Source organism: Dromiciops gliroides, chromosome 5 (genome assembly GCF_019393635.1).
Source record: "Dromiciops gliroides isolate mDroGli1 chromosome 5, mDroGli1.pri, whole genome shotgun sequence".
Lineage (NCBI taxonomy): Eukaryota > Metazoa > Chordata > Mammalia > Microbiotheria > Microbiotheriidae > Dromiciops > Dromiciops gliroides.
The window spans coordinates 298,195,123-298,215,067 of record NC_057865.1 but is presented as its reverse complement, the minus strand read 5'-3'; positions in this window follow the sequence as shown (position 1 = coordinate 298,215,067).

Sequence of the window (19,945 nt, the reverse complement as noted above, 5' to 3'; positions counted from 1 at the left end):
CTCCATCCTCCCACTCCCATCAATAAGGGACTTAGGGCTCCTTGAGTCAGAAAGAGTGCAAGCACACAGATCAGGATGCCAACACAGTCCTCAATATCGTGCAAACATTTGCTTTGCCATCTCCTTTTGCTCTGCCAGACTTGAGCATTTGGTCAAAACTAAACTGCTTCTTTTTTCCTCCCCTTGACTTACTAGTTTGGATTCTCCTCCAAATTGATTTTAAGAGAATTATTTATGCTGTCCCTTGGTGTTTTTTTTTTAACTGAAACTCTATTGGCAATTGAAACTGACATTGAGAATATTCTGAGTTTGGCATTCAATTTATGAAAGAATTTATTTCAAGACATAGCTTATATATTGTTAAGGCAAAAAGGGACATTAGGTATCATCTTATTCAATCCTCTCACTTTACAGAAAAGGAAACAAGAACACAGAAGAAAAGGGACTGATACCATAATAAATGTTTGTTTAATGAATAATATCTATTGGATAAGAGATAAATTAGGGTGTCTATCATTATTAATAATATTCTGTTATTTTCCTGCAAAATTATCTCTGCCCTGATAGCGATGAGTGACAGTATGATCATTTTGCAGATGAGAAAGCAGGCCATGAGAGTATAACAACAACAATAAATTGCTAACACTTATACAGCAACGTTGAGGTTTGCAAGGTATTTTACACATAAATAAAATTCATGGACAATGTGAGATTTGTTTTGCTTGACCCTTCATGTTTGTTAGTAGGGTTTGTTTTTCTTTTAAAGTGAAAGTGATGGGGGAGAAAATATATGGAAGGAAAGAAGGATGGAAGGAAGACAACGAGCATTCTTTAATTACATTTGAAGCCAAGATTTCTGACATCAAGTCTCATTCTCTTACTACTCAACAAACTGTGTTTGGAACTTATCAGAAAATGTTTGAGTTGGCTAGAAACACTGGAGTTCATCTACGCCTTTCCTTTTTCAGAGTAGACAACTGAGGCAGACAGTGGTTAGGTCACTTGTCTAGGATTACAAAACTAGTGAATGTCTAAGGAAAACTTGAACTCAGGCCTTTCTGATTACAGGTCCTGCCCTCTGTGCACTGCGGTGCCCCCTAGCTGCCAGAACAGTTTTCCTTTTAAAATAATTCAAGACCAAAGACACCAGCATCTTACCACAGGCAAGAGAATTGTAAAGCAGGCTAGATTCACCGCACCTTCATTCTTCATGCTGAAATCTCGGTTTCACCATTTTGGGCTCTTCTAGCACAGTACTTGTCAATTCACACTTATCCAATTCCCTTGCAAGGAACTCTAAAGGGCCATTGCCTTTTTTTATGGCATTGCAATTTTTACTATATCTATAGAGAACTTAAAATGTCAGGGCTGGAAAGAGCCTTAGAAGTCCTCCTGTCAAACCTTCTCATTTTAAAGGGAAGAAAACTGAGCTGCAGAGAAGAAAAAGGGCTTGAGTGACATGAAACAAATGGATTACATAGCATTTATTCATTATTTGTGTGTGTCTGGATAAAGGTATACACAGATGTACAGATAGAGGGATTAATGGATGGATGATTGGATGCATACATACATACATACATAGGCAGATAGATAGACAGGCAGATAGGCAGATAGACAGATAGATAAGCAGAAAGGCATTTCTGAGGAAAGGCACTAGAATTAAGAGGAAGCAGTAAAAGCTTTTTGTAAAAGGTGGGATTTTTGCTGGAATCCAAAGGAAGCTCAGGAAGCCAAGAGATGAGAAGAAAGAGAATTCTGGATAGTCAAACTTTCAGGATTCATAAGATGGATGCATTTTTCATTGGAACTTCACAACCACCTTTGGAGGTAGGTGTTAACACTATAATCATTTGACAGATGATGAAACCAAGGATAAAAAAAAGGTTGTGACTTGCCACAACCACACAGGCATTAAGTCTACACATCAGCATTTGAAATTAGGTCATCCTGAGTTTGAGTCTCACATTTTATCATGGTCACACTTAACTGCTACATTGGTTCACTTTGATGATACTTATTGAAGTGATGAGCTAAAACAAGTGTATTTGTTGAATCAAAAGGTAAGTTGTCCCCAGGGCACATAAAATCTGAAATCAGAGGCTGACATTTTTCACTTCTTTCCGGACTGTGCTATTGTAATGTCTTCTTCCCAATAAAGCAGATCCCACTTCAAGGCTTAGGAAATGGTTTTCAAGAGTCAGAATGACAGAAGGAAAAAGCCTTCACCTGTTGCCATTCCCTCTGGTGATGAGTCTTCCTCCATTCTGTAAATCTGTATTTTGGACGACACACATATAATCTTCTGCTGAGTCCATAGCTGAAGTCCTTCCATCTAGAGGTCATATCAAGCTGGAGGAGCCTCTGGGAATCCAGGGTCATTGCCACAGAAGGATTAGATACTGGGGAAAGATTCAGCTGAAGGGAAATAAATATTAGATTTGGAAAGGACCCCAAGTAGTCTAAGTCTGATCCCCAGGGAAATTTGTTCATTTGTAAATTGAAGAAACAGTTACTAAGTACCAATAAGGCACTATGCTAGGCATTAGGGCTACAAAAAGAAACCAGATATAATCTCTGCCCTCAAGAAGCCTACAACCCAATGACAAAAACAGTCTTGTTAGTCAGTAACTACAATGTAAATTAGAATATAGTCTATTCAATACTTCAAAGACGTGTGATTTTCTTGTATCCTCTCCACACATGAACCATACACTCACACTTTTTTTTCTTTTTAAGAGACAGAAGGACCGCAGGGGTTACCTAGTCCAATCCCATCCTGTGTGTGTGTGCGTGTGTGTGTGTGTGTGTGTGTGTGTGTGTGTGTGTGAGGCAATTGGGGTTAAGTGACTTGCCCAGGGTCACACAGCTAGTATTGTGTCTGAGGCCACATTTGAACTCAGATCCTCCTGACTCCAGGGCTGGTGCTCTATCCACTGCACTACCTAGCTACCCCCTCCCATACTTTTACAGATGAGGATGTGGGCCCAAAAAGGTGGAGGAATTTGCTCATGGTTGCCAGTGTTAGAGAGACAGGCTTTGAATTCATCATCCCCCATCCAAATCCAGTATATGTGTGCCTCCTCCATCTATTAATAGACAGATTGTATATATAAGAGAAGTCTTAAATAATCTTAAGCTCGGAGGTGGACGGGGGGACTTCAAGGGATCAGGTCTAACAGCACAAGGATCATGTATCCCCAATATATCCCTACTTCATCCTCTATAAATGAAAGCTTGGGGAGGAGTTTATTGATTTCACTCCAGCTTCCTCCATCCTATCACAGGGAAGGGGTCCATCAAAGCAGAGTCAATCTACATGATGAGATTCACAGGTAGTGAGCTTATCCTGGGGAAGCCTTGATGTTATTGGAGTCAAAGGAAACTAGAGCCAGTTTTGGAAAGCAAAAGTGAACTCATCTCTCTGAACTCATGGTCTTTCGTAGTGGTCACTCTGAATCCATTTCGTACAATGAACATCAGAAATATCTGATTCTTGGGGTCAGCTAGGTGGCGCAGTGGGGTTAAAGCACAGCCCTGGATTCAGGAGTACCCGAGTTCAAATCTGGCCTCAGACACTTGACACTTACTATCTGTGTGACCCTGGCAAGTCACCTAACCCCCATTGCCCCACAAAAATAAATAAATAAATAATGAAAATTAAATTAAAAAAAAATATCTGATTCTCTAGCCTGTTGAAAGCGGCTTGCCCCAGCCCCCTGTTGCCTGTAGTCCAATAATTCTCAGCTAGGCTTTGCTTACCCCCCACTGCACATTCTTAAGCCTCCTCACAATTTATCTGCATTGATTAATAACCTGTGAGAAGACAGACCCAAGATCTTCTGAGCCTGTGACAAGAAGGTGATGGGGTATGCTCACTGCCTACTGCAGTTAGAGGTGATTCCATGGGGTGGCTCACCATCTGGGGTCTCTCGCACTATAAATATTTGTCTCTTACAGAATCCCCTGGACTGCTATTTGCCTCACTTCCTGGCCCAGCTATAAGTATTTAGTAAATATTTAATCGCAATAATAAAAGATCAAGTTCGCACAACTGGGAAATTTCTTGTTCAGGGACTCTTGGCACTACTGTGGCTCCAATACTGAATAATGCTGCATCTTGGCAGAAATGCGACTGGTTTGATAAAGTCTCAGCAGATAATGGAAACCAAGAACATGAGCTGAGGACAGCCTTACAGAGAAGCTTGAGTTTCGGCTAGCTTATTCTATTCTCTTGGAAGAAGTTTTGGGCTGGACATTGCTAAGAGGGGGTGGCTGTTGGAGGCTGCTGCTCCAGTCCTGGGTTTTCTGTCCCTCCTGCCCAAATCCTCATGCCCATGCTTATCCATTGTGATGGTGTATCTATCCAACAATATCAGTTCCTTGAAAGTAGGGACATTTTTTTTTTCCTATTGCCAATGCCCAGCATGGCTCCTTGCACATAATTGGTACTCAATATATGCTAATTGGATTAGATTGGGTTAGAATGAATTGGACTGGACTATATTACTGCATACACTATTCTTCAGGAATCTCAGATGTGACCTTTATTGTGTGACTTTGAGTGACCTTGTCATGTTGCTTATCTGCCAAGGGATGGGGCTTCTTTGGTGCATCCCTTCTAAGGGTATACTATTTTCTGCCTTTATTTCACACCAACTTCCCCTTCTGCCAGTAAAAGTGACATCTACCTCCCTCCTCCAATTTTTCAAAATATTTTCCCTGGGACTTCTTTGCCTCAAGCAAAGGACTTTGTAAGAGAGTTATTGGTATATGTTGCATGTCCCTCCCAGCAGACAGAAAGCCCTTGAGCGGCAAGGACTGTAAGCATTTTTCATATCCTATCCTGTCAATAAATGTTCCATGGAAGAATGAATGAAACCCTAAGCCAACCAGTCCAATTAATGATTTCAACCCCGGATGTGCATTTATTTGCTGTCCACTATTTTTAAAAAGTAGCAATATTATGCCATGCTAGGCAGACAACCTAAAGTACATTGACATGTGCTCTCTGACATACTAACACATAGGGTCTATGTGACTGTGGCACAAAAACCTAATCTTTTAGATCCCAAGCAACTAGACCAAAGGCTACAGTATGACAGAAGTAATGAGTGTCCCTGTATCAAAGAAATAATAAGTTTAGTCCCCCCAAAATATGCTGAGCATTATACTTTCATGATAGCGGACATAAAGACAAAAACAAAAACATTCTGTTCTCATGGAGAGTAGGTGAAGCTAGAAGGAAAGAATGCACTACAAATAAAAAAATGCCAGATAATGGATGGACAGAAATTACCACACAATTGATAAGCAGGGAATCAGGAAAGGTTCCGCAGAGGAGGGAATGAAATTCAGCCATGTCTTGACTGGAGCTAAGGATTCCAAAAGCCAGAGGTGAGGAAGGAGAGCCTTCCACACTACGGGACAAAACCTTCATGTAAGGGAAGAAAAAAGAGTATATGAGTGTTTATGGAATGCTGTGTGGGAGAACATGAAATAAGTATAGAAAGAATGGTAAGTGGATTGGGAATTAAATGGCATCTACAAGAGTTGGTATTTTTTCCTAGAGGCAAAAGAAAGCAATAGGAAGCTTGTGATCAGGGGAGTAACGCTGACAGACAGGTTTGGGGGAGGTAGGCAGATCAACTGGGTAAGTGTATGTTGATGGATGGAGAAGGGAAATCATGGATGTCTTGGGGAGAGGATTAGGAAGTTTTTGCAATGAATGGTACAAGTTAGAGATGAAGAGCCAAAAACTAAGGTGCTGTGATACAAGGGGATGAGAAGGAATGACAAGATTTGGAAGCTGGTGCAATGTGAGGTACAGGGGAATCGTGAATGATTCTAAGGAAGTGAACTTGCATAACTGAAAATATGCTGATGTTTCAATAGAAATGAGGAAGTTAGGAGGGCATGGGGTCGGAAGGAAAGATGATGAGTTTATTTTGTTGTTGTTTTTATTTTTGGTATGCTGAGTTTGGCATGTTGAGAGCCTACAAATACCTCCAGATGATCATGCACACATAATTAGTTTGCAATATAGGATGGCAGCTCGGCAAAGGGATAAAGGCTGAGACTGTAGATTCAGGAGCATGTCAATAGAGACAATATTGGCCTCATGGAGTTAATGAACTCACTAAGATACAGAGGCTAGAGAAGAGAAAAGGACTCAGGCCAGAGCCCTGGTAGACTCCTACATTGAGAATAGAACATGAATCAAACCTCACAATGGTAGCTGAGGAGGAGTGAGAAATAAAGGAGAACCAAGAGGAGAAGTGTCCTGAGAAACAAAAGAAAGGACAGAGTGAAGGATTGGTGTCCAATGATGCAGAGTAGCAAGAAGGCAGACTAAGAAAAGAGTGTTGGAAGAATTCCCTGAACAAATGTGACTGTCTTCCACAAAATGTTATGAAACAAGCCTGAGGAATGTTTTTCTGCAGGCTTTTGGAGAACAGTTAGTTGGCCATAGGTTGTTTATGTGCTTTTTTAGATTGAGGAAGATGGAAAAGAACAAAAATATAGCTTTCAATTCAAATGTCCTGAATCAACCCACTATGCAGACTGGGATTTGGAGTCCTGGAAAAAGCAATGGATGTCAAACTTAGAGGCTTCCATTTGAATCTCCAGGTTGTTACACAGTATGGGTGATATTAGACAAGTCGCTCACCTTCACTGAGCTTGAGGATCATTATCTACCAAGATGGAAAGACCTCACCTACTGGACATAGCCATAGAATGTCTACTATTCAAAGCCCAGTTTAGCAAAATATAGAAAGACCTAGGGGCAGCTAGGTAGCACAGTGGAGAGAGCACTGGCCCTGGATTCAGGAGGACCTGAGTTCAAATCTGGCCTCAGACACTTTATACTTGCTAGCTGTGTGACCTTGGGCAAGTCACTTCACCCCAGTTGCCCCACAAAAAAAAAACAAAAACAAAAACAAAAAAAGAAATACCTAGATATTTTGGGCTTAGGACTAATGAAGGATGACCTTTACCCAAAACATGAAGGGCCCTGGTATTTACATCACAGGAGTATTACCAATTTTCCAGGTCTCCAATTCTGCATAAAAACCAAACCAAAACAAAACAAAACAAAAACAGAGCCTTGAGGATGCTCTGGGCTTTTGTGACCAATGCTGAACCAAAGACACCATTTACTAATCTTCTCTCCTATGTGCTGGTTCAAAGAACATGGGATTGGAGGAGGAAGAGTATTGGGATAAAGAGAAATGATTTTCTCCAACAATGTAAAAATAGCTTTTTAAGCAGTAATATTTTGATAGCACATGATATATAGTGCCCATTGTGTTACAAGCCTATTTTTGAGAACAGGCTTGTTAAGTAGAGTACCCTAATCACTGCAGAATTGGCACCTCCTGATAGCAAACATCTTTCACTCAGGCATAAAAAGCCATCAGAAATAGACATAGCAGAAAGATGAGGTTTCTTCTCCCCTTTAGTGTCCCTGGCTTCCCACAGCCTAGTTTATTCAAAGTTCACTGTAAATATTAGATTTTTTCTTGGCTCAAGGGAGCCTTCTGACCTTCTCTGTGTCATTAGACAATACTCTGGTTTTCTAAAGGAGACCTATCCATTCCCTGTTAATGATGTTAGAAAAACACACCTTACTCAGGGATGGCGAACTTTTCCTCTCTCCCTCCTGGTTCTGAAACTATTGACTGAGTTCCTTCTGTTGGTGAGCTGTCCCCCAGCCCTCCACTTCATTCATAGCATCAAGAATTGTAAAGGGACTTCTAGCCAATTTAGTCTAGTTCCAATGTAATACAGTGGAATGATCCCTGATTCTGGAGTGAGAGGAGCTGGGTCCAAGTCTTACTGCTGATATTGAATACCTGTCAGGCCATAAACAAATCACCTAAACTCTCTGGGTCTCAGTTTACTCAGTTTACTCCTGAATACAAGGGAGTATAATTGGATTGGTAGGCTCTGAGGTCTCTTCTAGCTCAAGATCACTGATTCTGTATCTGTTAATTCTGTAGAGAAGTCTTATAAGGAAGGAGTATTTGAGTTGTACTTTAAATGTGTGGGAAGTCTTTGGTGTGAAGAGGGGAATGATAAGATATTTCAGGCACAGGGCAATGTGATGAAGGCCAAAAGGATAGCAACAGGTATTATACAGAGAAATGGGGGTTTAAGAAATTGAATACAACATACCTGTCACAGAGAGGTAGTGAGGGCCAGAGATAGTCCAGACTCTTACTATGATGCCTCTGTTGTTTTTGTAACAGGACTTTGAGAATGAGTGGCACCATGGGTTTTGGCAGTACACAGAGAGAAGATTGATTTGGAACTATTGCAGTCCTTGAGCCAGAAGGCAAACTTGAGTCATGAGGGTTTGTTGTTGTTGATGTTGTGGTTTTTATTTTTAGAGACACAGGCTACAGGAAAGAAGGAAAGGAAGAAGTGGGGAGATTACAACTCTTGGCCCCACCCAGGATTTTAAAAAGGTGAGCTAGAAAGACTTAGTACCATGAGGCCAACAGTTAAGAGAAGACAATAAAAGAGAAAACAAAATAAGAAAACAAAAGAAAGCTAAGAATGAACACTTCAAACATCTCATAATATCCGAGCAGAGGACTTGGACCGAAATTCCTGATTCTGCTCATATCTTCAAGGATAGACAGTAATTAAAAAAAAAAAAAAAGAAGGCCTACTCTTCCCCACCCCAGCCTCCTCTCCCTGTGGCAATGTAGTAACCGTGTGTGTGTGTGTGTGTGTGTGTGTGTGTGTGTGTGTGTGTGTGTGTGTGTGTGTGAGAGAGAGAGAGAGAGAGAGAGAGAGAGAGAGAGAGAAGGGGGGGAGAGATGGAGAGAATGCTCACTTCCTTAACTTAAATGTTAAAACAAAATAAAACTTAAAGTTTTCCTATATCCTGATTATACCTCAAACAGAATCCAGGAGTTACCTGGAGAAACACAAAAATCTGAATTAGGGAAGAGAACCCAAATCTGAACTTTAGGACTTTTCCTAACTGGGGGCTCTGAGCTATTATATTTGCCACTAATAACTTTTACTTGGGCATAAACTCCTTAAAACAGAAGGAAGGGACTCTGGCCCTTACACTAAATGTGAATTAATTGTTATGATGTGGATTATCTCTCATTTTGGAGAGGGTCAGGGAAGAGAATGTAAAAATAGAAGAAAACATACCAGAAATAAACTAGCCCCAAGGCCTAGGAAGTATTGGCATCTCAACACCCTCCAGATGTCAAGTTACAGAAAAGCAAACAGAATTCATTTTTTCCTCCATTTAGCCCTCTCATCTTCCAAAATCCCCAGTTTTTGCTAACATCATTATTCTTCTAGTCACCTAAATTCAAAACCTCAGATCTATCCTTGATTCTTCTTTCTGCATGATACCTACTATATTGAATAAATGACCAAATATTTTGTTTTACCTTCTCAACATCCCTCATATGTATCTCCTTCTTTTGATTCTATAACCACATTTTATCTTATACAACCTCATCACCTCTCACTTGGACTGAATCCATTACCTCTCAAGTCCCAACATACACAAAATGGTCAGATAATCTTCCCAACACAAAGATCTGAGCATGTCACTTCCCTGCTCACAACTGTCTAGTGGCTCCCTATTTCCTATAGTATGAAACAGGAACTCCTCTGGTTGTCATTAAATAGCCCTTTACAATCTGGCTCCCATAGAAGTTTGGGGAATCTCATACTCTACATTCTGGAAACTTGTAGCTGTTCTCCAAATTCAGTATTTCATTTTTCTACCTCCAACATTTTCATAAGCTCCTACAGATGCACACTATATACATCCCCATATGCTTCACTACTTAGAATCCTTATCTTCCTTCAAGTTTTCAGCTCAGGGGTCACTTTATCCAAAAATCCTTCCCTGATTCTTCTTGTTGTTAGTGTTCTCTCCCCAATCAAATTTCCTTTTAATATCCTTAGTTGACTATGCAACCCCTGACTCAAAGCTCATGTGTATAAGACTCTGCTCATTGGTGGAGATCGCTTATTCAATGCTTCTTGTGTGCCTGCAGTAGGGGTGTCCTTGGTGAGTGTTTGGAGAAAAGGGAATCTGATTTTCTTGTTTACAGCTTCAAGAGAGAAGATATATGGTTACAGATTCATTCAGAGAGAGGTTCCTAAAAGGAAAGAAAGACCAGAGGAAGAAGTTGACATGTAGAGGAACCTGAAACTTTTGGATTGTATTGTTTGAAATTATATGGGGATGGGGGCAGCTAGATGGTACAGTGGATAAAGCACCAGACCTGGATTCAGGAGTACCTGAGTTCAAATCCTGCCACAGACACTTAACACTTACTAGCTGTGTGACCCTGGGCAAGTCACTTAACCCTCACTGCCCTGCAATGAGGTTATATATATGGGGGTGCCTATCTCTGTCCCAAGTTTTAGGGAACTTAGCTGGGGTTTCTAATATATTGCTACTTATAAATTAGAGGCTTTAACATCAGTTTGGGGAATGAAGCATTTATTAAAGCATATTAAATATTAGTAAAGAGAGAGCACATGGCTCAGAAAGTTCAGAAAGGAGAGATAGTAGGCTGACTGACTGCTCCTTCTGAGTCCCCAGGCCAAGAGAGTAAGAGAGAGAGCATAAACTCCCTGTGGCCCCGAGGAGAGGTGGCCCTTACACACTGCTTCAAGCTAATTGGCTAGCATCATTCAAATCTATTGGTTTTACTAGACTTGAGAGTGGTCCATGAGCAGTACATGCTGAGTCGGAGCCTCAGAGGACACACCCTCTAAGTGAAAAGGCTTTAAGGTAGGTGTGGTTTTAATCTCTAATTTGGCTGACTCTGGGCTGTTCTTAAAAGTTCAGACAGTTAGGCCCTCGAGTGGGGGGGTCTCTGAGAGCCCCCAAACCCATTATTTTCTCACAGGATTAGATCTGGGATTCTTTTTTCTTCATTGAGCTGGGATATCTCACTCCCAATGGGAGAACACATTTATTCTATGTATTTTCTGGTACATTTTCATCTGTATAACCTTCTCTAATTTTTGGTTTTTATCATCTTGGATAAATTGGTTTATTTTCTGTTTGTTAATATGATCTTTGTAGAGCTGCATTTGGTGGAAAAGAAACACAGTCCTGGGGCAGCTAGGTGACACAGTGGATAGAGCACCGGCCCTGGAATCAGGAGTACCTGAGTTCAAATCTGGCCTCAGACGCTTGACACTTACTAGTTGTGTGACCCTGGGCAATTCACTTAACCCCAGTTGCCTCACTAAAAAAAAAAATACAGCCCTGGATATAGAGCTTAGGGCTATCCTTGCCCACTAGGGCAGCTAGGTCATGCAGTGGATAGATCACTGGCCCTAAAATTGGGAGGACCTGAGTTCAAATCTCATTCAAATACTAGTTGTGTGGCCTTGGGCAAGTCACTTAACCCCAATTGCCTTAAACACCTGGAGCCCTCTCCAGTCATCCTGATAACATATCTTGCCACTAGACTCAGATGGTTCTAGAGGAGACAGTAAGGCTGGTGACTTTGCACACCCTTCCTCACTCAAATCCAGTTCATTGCAAAGTCATGATGTCTGTCATGGCCATCTTTGATAAAACAATAACAATAACTCCTTGCCCATTAAGGGATAGTAATCAGGAGTGCAGCTTGAAACTAAACATCAATTTTCCCTAGATTAATGATGGAGACTCTAGAGATGTCCATTCATGCTTCCCTGTGAACCACATCAAGACAGAACCATTTGGATACATCATCTCCATGAGCAAAATACACTCTTCTGTAATTAAATGTTTTATCTTTCATTAGCATGCATTACAATTATTATCACCATTATCATCACCAAATCTTATGGTCAGTTTCACTATGTGACAATGCCAACTACTAGAGGGCAAGAACCCATTTGACATATAACTTTGTATTCTCACAGTTTATCGATCAGGTGCCTCACATATTGAAAATTGAAGTGACCTAAATTTGTTAACTCCCCTACACCAAGCATAGGCCACTTCTCACAATATGTACTTAATAACTCTTCATTGAATGGCCCTGACAACTCTTGGAACTTATAAGGACAATGGGCTGTTGGGTGGTATTTCTCTGAACCAGAACTCACTATGGAAATGAGAGCTGTTTTTAGTCTTTTACCCCATGATGATGTAGACCTTTCTGGAATTTTCTTCTTCTAGTCCTGGGATTTGGGTACATGGTTCATGAACAGAAGCTATTATTCTTAGATGAAAGGGGCCTTCTTCACTTTTTTATTTAAAAAAAATATAAGGTTGTGATTTATCTACAATGTGCCTATCCCTTCAACTTTGTTTAAAATGCAGCCATTTACCATGTCCAGAGATAATGACACTGGATAATAATTATGTTAATTAATAACAATAACCAGCAATTTTATAGTACTTACTACATGCTAGGCACTGGACTAAGCATTTTTTTTTGTGGGGCAATGAGGGTTAAGTGATTTACCCAGGGTCACACAGCTAGTAAATGTCAAGTATCTGAGTCTGGATTTGAACTCAGGTCCTCCTGAATCCAGGACCATTGCTTTATCCACTGTGTCACTTAGCTGCCCATGGACTAAGCATTTTATAATTATCTCATTTAATCCTGACAAAAACCCTGAGAGGTTATTATCCCCATTTTACCTATGAGGATACTGAGGCAGATAGAGGTTAGATGACCTACCCACAGTCACACAGCTAGTATTTAAGTCTTCCTGACTCTACATCCATCAGTCTTACCACTGTGTCACCTATCTGCCCTTTAAGCTTCAGAGTTAGAAAAGACCTTAGAATATAAAACAAAGGATACCAGAGCTAATCATTCCTGTGAAACACAGAACAGATTTTGTCAGAGGTGGGTGTGGCTTTAGGTTATCAATAGAAATGCCTTGACTCAGTGACCTTGGGACACAGAACACAAAGGTGGGAGGTTATTCAGACCAAGAATCATAGAATGTACTTCTATAAGGGAGGGATATTGAAGGTCAAAAAGTACAGCATCATCATTGACAGGAAAGAAAGTGGATCCTAAGAGGTATAAAAGTGACCAGCCTCAGGTTCCCACTCCCCATTAATAAGCATCAGAAATCCCATTTCACCTATGTTAAGGGTCTAAATTCTACTTCATACCAGCAATTCTTCCCTTCCCCCACTCAACCTTTCCTCACATTTGCCATGATGATAAAGCCTCCATGCTGTTTCCTACTGTGACTAAAACCAGTTATTTTTCAGTATTGGTTATAATCTATACACTTCTCAACATCTGTCAGAGGTTATCATTAACTGATTTTACTTCAATTGTTTTAATATTCCCCTCCTTCCAATACTATTCACCTACCATCAAATGCATTGTCTGCATTATTCAATCCAGTTTCACAAATATGGATAGAGGGGGTTAAATGACAGCTAGCTTGTTTCCCTGCCTCTGTGATGCTACTAGGGGAGTAAGACATGCACTGGGCTAATGTCAACAGTAGTCAGAACAGGGAAGTATGGGAAGAAAGGGAGAAGCTAAATGCAAAATGCAAAAAAAACAAAAACAAAAAAACTTTAGAAAAGGGAGACCTCACAGAAAGAGATGATGTCATTTTAGGAGTTGAAGTAGAGGAGGCTCCCTGGAGGAGGTAACAGCTAAGCAGGGGAAGTGAAGGGTGGGCAGGATTTTAAGATGTATGGTTGAGGGAGTAGAGTATCCCAGGTATAGGGAACAGTACAAAGGGGGATTCAGTGGCTAAAATACACTAGGTGAGGGAACAGTAAGGAGGAGTCAAGCAGTGAGTCAACAAGCTTTTGTTATGTACTTGCTCAGTGCCACAGTGTATGTTGAATACTGGAAATAGAAAGACAATATTTTTAAATGACTCCTGCCCTCAAGGGGCTTATATTTAAATGGTAGCGAAACCAATGGGAGAGATATGTAAATAACTAGACACATACAACATGTATTCAATGAAGATGGAGACTTATCTCAGAAGGGAAATACTAACAGCTATGAGAGAGGGGCAAGGAACACCTCCTGAAGAAGGTGGGATTGGAACTTAACCTTGAAGGAAGCTCAAGAGCCTGTAGGTGGAGACAAAGTGGAAGATCATTCCAGGCGGGGGCAATAGCCAATGCAAAAGCATCAGAAGGAATGTCAAGTAAGGAATTCCAAGCATGCCAGTGTAACTGAGTATGTGGACAAGATTAAGGCACAGGAAAGATAGTAAGGGTTCAGGTTATAAGTTTGAAAGATCAAAGAGAAGGATTTCTCTTTTGGAAGTGTTAGAGCTGATTGAGTAGAGCATCAGAGTTTAGATGTTGAGAAACTAAAGGCAGAGAGAACAATTATGGGGATCTGAGTAGTGATGAGCACCAGAGGTGGTGGTGAATGAGTGAGGGTGTAGAGAAAGGGTCAGTAGTGAGAGGTATTAGGAAGAAAGAAATGGCAAAATATGACAACTGACTGAATATGTGATAGGAGAGAGAGTGAAGAGTTCAAGATAATGCCAAGGTTATGGAACCTTTCTAGATAATGGTGGAAGAATTAGTATGTCTGCAAAAGAAATAAGAAAGATTAGAAGAGGGGAAGGTTTGGGGGAAAAGAGCATGTTGAACTCGCTATAACTTTCAGCCAGAAGAGATCAGGGTTTGTAAAGTAAGCAACGGAGAGCAACTAAAGACTTTGGGGAAGAGGAACAACACACTAGAAATAATTATCATTGTTGTTCAGTCATTTAAGTCATATCTGACTCTTTGTGACACTATTTGGGTTTTCTGGGTGAAAATACTGGAATGGTTTGCCATTTCCTTCTCCAGCTCATTTAACAGATGAGGAAACTGAGGCAAACCAGATGAAGTGATGTCCCTAGAGTCACACAGCTACTAAGTATTTGAGAATATGAATAATTAGAGATGTCTATATGATTGTTAGTGGTTGGGCTTGAGGGCAACAGACTCTCCCATCCCTGAGGACATCTATTCCTCTCTATACAGTTCTCCTGAGTGCAAACTGTCCCCCAATGTCATTATTATGCAGACCACATGCCATTGATTGCTGTTTTCTGCTGATAATTCTGTGACAAATCCTATTTCTGCACTTCAAGTGTGTTCGATAGAGATTCAGTTGGTGGATGTGTTCCAATAAGCTGTCCCTTCACATCTCAAAAACCTGAGTTATTATCAGCTCTCCATCTGCTTTAAGAAGCTGTGTACAGCCTCTTCTCAACTTCCTTAATTTGCATCCTATCTGAAAGGCAAGCACGTCACCTTGGCCTGAGCTTGGATGGCAGATTTGCCCCAAACTTGGGGGATTTGTCTATTACAATACTGATGTGCTGGAAGCCTGGCTTCATTTAGCTGGTGAACATCAGAACAACTTCTGGTTTGATGGCTGTGGGTCTGTGGGAGCCCTGGTTAATGAGGCTGTGTGTGCGTGTGTGTGTGCATGTGTGTGTGTGTGTGTGTGTGTGTGTGTGTGCCCTTCAGCTAATTCCACTAATTCACATTTAGTAAAACTGTCCAAAATTGTTACCCTGTGAAGCATTGCTCATTTGAAACACAGCTGTTTTAAGGCCCTACTTGGAGACAAAAAAGTGATTCCATATACTTGGAAAACCCCAAGACTTGTGCCATGTATCAGAAAAAAGCTCTTCTTACTGCCAGGACTCCTTCCCTGAAGAGCATATAATTTACAGCCTATAATACGATAAAGTAATCGCATAAAAAAGGCAAATGCAAATTTAATAATGAAATCTTAAATAATAATTGGATGAAAAAGCAAATAAAAGAAATAATTAATAACTATGAAAAGGAAAGATCATAACAAAACAAGATACCAGGAGTCTTTGGATACAGCTAAAATAGTAAACAAGGGGTAAAGATATTACTGAAAACATAGATTAAGAAAATATAAAAACAAGTCTATACATTTTTAAAATGTGAATCAACAAATAAACCTTCAAATGAACTAAAAAAAATAAAAGATACATGAATAAATTAGAAAGCAAAAGTATTACTATTTGCCAGAACATTAAAAGCTGATTAATTGAAAATAATAACAAAATCAATACATCTTTAGATAGCTTGATTTTTTTTAAAAAAAGGAAAATAAAGTTACCAAATTTTAAAATGAGCAAAGTAAATCTGCAACAGATCAGAAATAAAAAAAAATATATCAGAACCTCCAGTTTAAAATACCATATTTGAGAACCTAAAAATTTTAAATATGTCAATGTTTAATAAGAAAAACAATAGTAGAATATGGCATATTCTACTTTGTACACAGTCTAATTATAGAAGTGAAATTCAACAAGCCATAAAGCAATGACCAAATGATAAAAGGAAATGAGATAAACCCTGATCGATTAGAGCTGAATTCTGTGAAATGTTTAAAGAACATCTAATATCTAAGGTATACAAATTATTACTTATAAATTTAGAAAGACACACAACTATATTCAGTTTATGGGGTAAATGTGAAATGAATACTTAAACCCGGGAGGGATAAAATAAAGAAAGAGAACCACATGCTATTATTATTTATGCATATTGATGCCAAAGTAGAAATAAAACAAGTTCTAGAAAAAAAGACAAATATATATGAATGAATGTAATATATGTTTAATATTCTATTCTGCTGTTGTTCAGTCATTTCAGTGGGGACTTTGTGACTCCATTTGGAGTTTTCTTGGTACAGATATTGGAATGGTTTGCCATTTCCTTCTCCAGATCATTTTATAAATGAGGAAACTGAGGCAAACATGGTTAAGTGACTTGCCCAGAGTCATATAACTAATAAGAGTCTGAGGCCAGACTAGAATTGAGGAAAAAGCCCAGCACTCTATCCAAGAACCACCTAGCTTTATCATGTTAGGTTAGGTTAGGTTAGGTTGTGTTGTGTTATATTATTATACCATATAATATAATATTTATTATACTACATTTATTATATTATATTCACAAGGACCAATTTGTTTTTGTTTGTTTGTTGTTATTTACCAGTGATGCAGGGAAGGTTTAACATTAAGAAAGCAATTGATATAATGATTCTCATTAAACTCTCAAAGCCACATGTTTATGAATAATTGTGTGTAGAAGCTCGTGGAAAAACATAGTATTAACTTATGTTAAATAACATGAATAGTTTAAATATCAAAAGGACAGTGTTAATGTGACAAAAAGTGTAGACAGTAGCATGTGGAGTCCCAGGCCCTTAATGTTCTACACCTAAATTTGCTCCATAAAAAGCGATGTCCCTGGTTAAAACACTGGCCCTGGATTCAGGAGTACCTGAGTTCAAATCCGGCCTCAGACACTTGACACTTACTAGCTGTGTGACTGTGGGCAAGTCACTTAACCCCCATTGCCTAAAAAAAAAACAAAAAAACCATGTCCTCCTTTCACAATAAGGAAAGTAAGAAAGAGAAAAGATGAGACCCAGAAGGAAAGAAGAGGCCTTTTGACAGGCAGGCAATCCAAGAAGATATTTTTTCAGCAAAATGCAAAGTGGGCACACAGTTCTTAATCTGCCTTTTTATGTCTATCTGTAGTGTGTAGGAAACATTCACCTTATGTTTTCAAACTGCAGGTAGTGGCTTGGAAAAATGGGACTCTCAGACTGTGTGTGGACACCCAGAGATATACATGCTATACAGTTCCTGTTAGTGAGTGCTTGGGTGGGAATGGGCCAGGGTGGGGGGAAGGGAATCTTAGAGCAGAATCCTCTAACAACATTGGCCATTGGAGAGACAGAATAAGAAAAAGGGATGCATTCATGAACAATACCCATTGCTGGGTATTTGGGGCTATTCCTCCCCCATGCTCCAGTTTCCATTCAGACATAAACAAGAACCTCTGAATTCCTGGAATTTCTGCTAACCATTCCAGCTATCATAGCAATAATATTGTCATCTTCCAGCTTTTGCTCTTTTAAAAAAATATCATTTTTGTTGTTGTTGTTGTCACCCTTTGTACATCCCACCAGGCTGCTCCTGTCAGGCTATGAAATACAGAAATGTGTAAGGCTGAGGACTAGCAGTGAATAGACCCATCACCAGTGCAGCTTCTTTTCAGGAGTAGCACCTGGTGAGAGGTAGATGAGGGAAGGACAAGATAAGAACTGGTCAGTGATAGTAGTGCTATTGGACAGCAGCATAGCATGCATGACAGATCAAACAAAGATCTTAGAAGACAGCCATTTGAGACCCATATCTGTAATGTCCTCTCCACATGACCCTGGACCAATTCCTTGACTTCCCTCATCTAAAATGGGAGTGATAGCCCCCCACCTTTAAAACTATGTTAAGGGGTGATTGTGAGGGGCATTGGAGATGACCTCAATGGTCCTGAGTTCTCTTGTAAGAAGATGACTTTTTGGTCTCTTTGGTGTTGGGTCTTCTTCCAAACATGGAAGTCAATACCCACTCATGCTCTCTCAGCCTGCTCTGTTCTTTTTCAAATCCCCCTGGAAACCCTTTAGAGAAGGGCCCTTCTAACATTGTTAGGGCCTTCCTCTGCTTATCTTTCTATTGGGAAGGTACCCATGGAATACATGAATTGTCATTACCTACATGTGATTTGTCATTGTACTAGAATTCATTAGAATTGATATCATAGAACTATGGTTGGATTCACAGTTCTGGCACTAACCATGTCTTCCTCTATAAAATGATGGGCTTGGATCAGAGGACCTCAGAGGACCATTGACAAAATCCTATGATCGCTGAGCTCATTGTGTATACTTCTCAAACTCATAGGTTAGGATAGTCTTTTTTTTTTGCAGGGCAATTAGGGTTAAGTGATTTGCCCAGGGTCACACATCCAGTAAGTGTCAAGTGTCTGAGGCCGGATTTGAACTCAGGAACTCCTGAATCCAGGGCCGGTGCTTTATCCACTGCGCCAACTAGCCGCCCCATACATCCACAGTCTTAAAGAGCTTCTTAAGGTCTCAAATGACTAATCATGTTTTGTTTTGTTTTTTCCCATAATCATCACTTGCTAGTCAATCTCATTGACTAAGTCAAATTGAATTTGAAGCTAGGGTGGTTATGATCAGGTCTAATAAATACTGAAAATAAGTGGCCTGATCCAGAGATATCTCCTCAGGCCACAGTGGATCTTATAAGCAAAGAAGTTTAGAATGGAGTGGAGTCAGTTGACACACATTTATTAAGTACCTACTATGTGCCAAGCACTATGCTAACCATTAGAGATATGAAGAAAGGCAAAATTCCTTCCCTCAAGGAATTTACAATTTAGAGTTGGAAAATAACACATGAAAAGATGCTAAAGGTTGGAGATAGATGTGAAGAGAGAGAGCTCCTGGAGTGAGTGTGTGTGTGTGTGTGTGTGTGTGTGTGTGTGTGTGTGTCGGGGGGGGGGGGGGAGGGAGGGGTTAGTCTAGAAGAATGCAGCTACATGAGAAATGAAGAGATAGAGGCCCTCCTTCTTAAATGTAGGATCTGAGAAGAGTTCATTGATGTCTACCCTCCATTGTCTTCCAATCAAATGGAAGGAGGGGCCCTAGAACCAGACAGCACTAAGTAAGTGGGAGTTTCGGGCTTTATTCAGGGTTTATTCAGGATTTTGAAGGATGAAGAGATTCTGGAGAGCATGATTGAAAGTACAGAGGAATTCAGCCAGGTAAGAAATGAAGAGGGTAGACACAAGTAGGCTCTGAACTAATGTTTGTTGAGTGAATATTGAATAACATAAAGCTGCCATAAGGATATATATATATATATATACACACACACACACACACACATATGTATGCATATAGACATATATATACATATATGTGTGTGTGTATACACACATACTCATACATATATACATATATATCTGAGGTGGCATATGAGATTTTTCTCTCAAGAACCCAACCTCTTCCTCCAGCTCAAAATGGTTGGTTGCATTGTTATTGGCTATATTTGATATTCCCCTGGCTACCCTTTTTTTAAAAAGCTG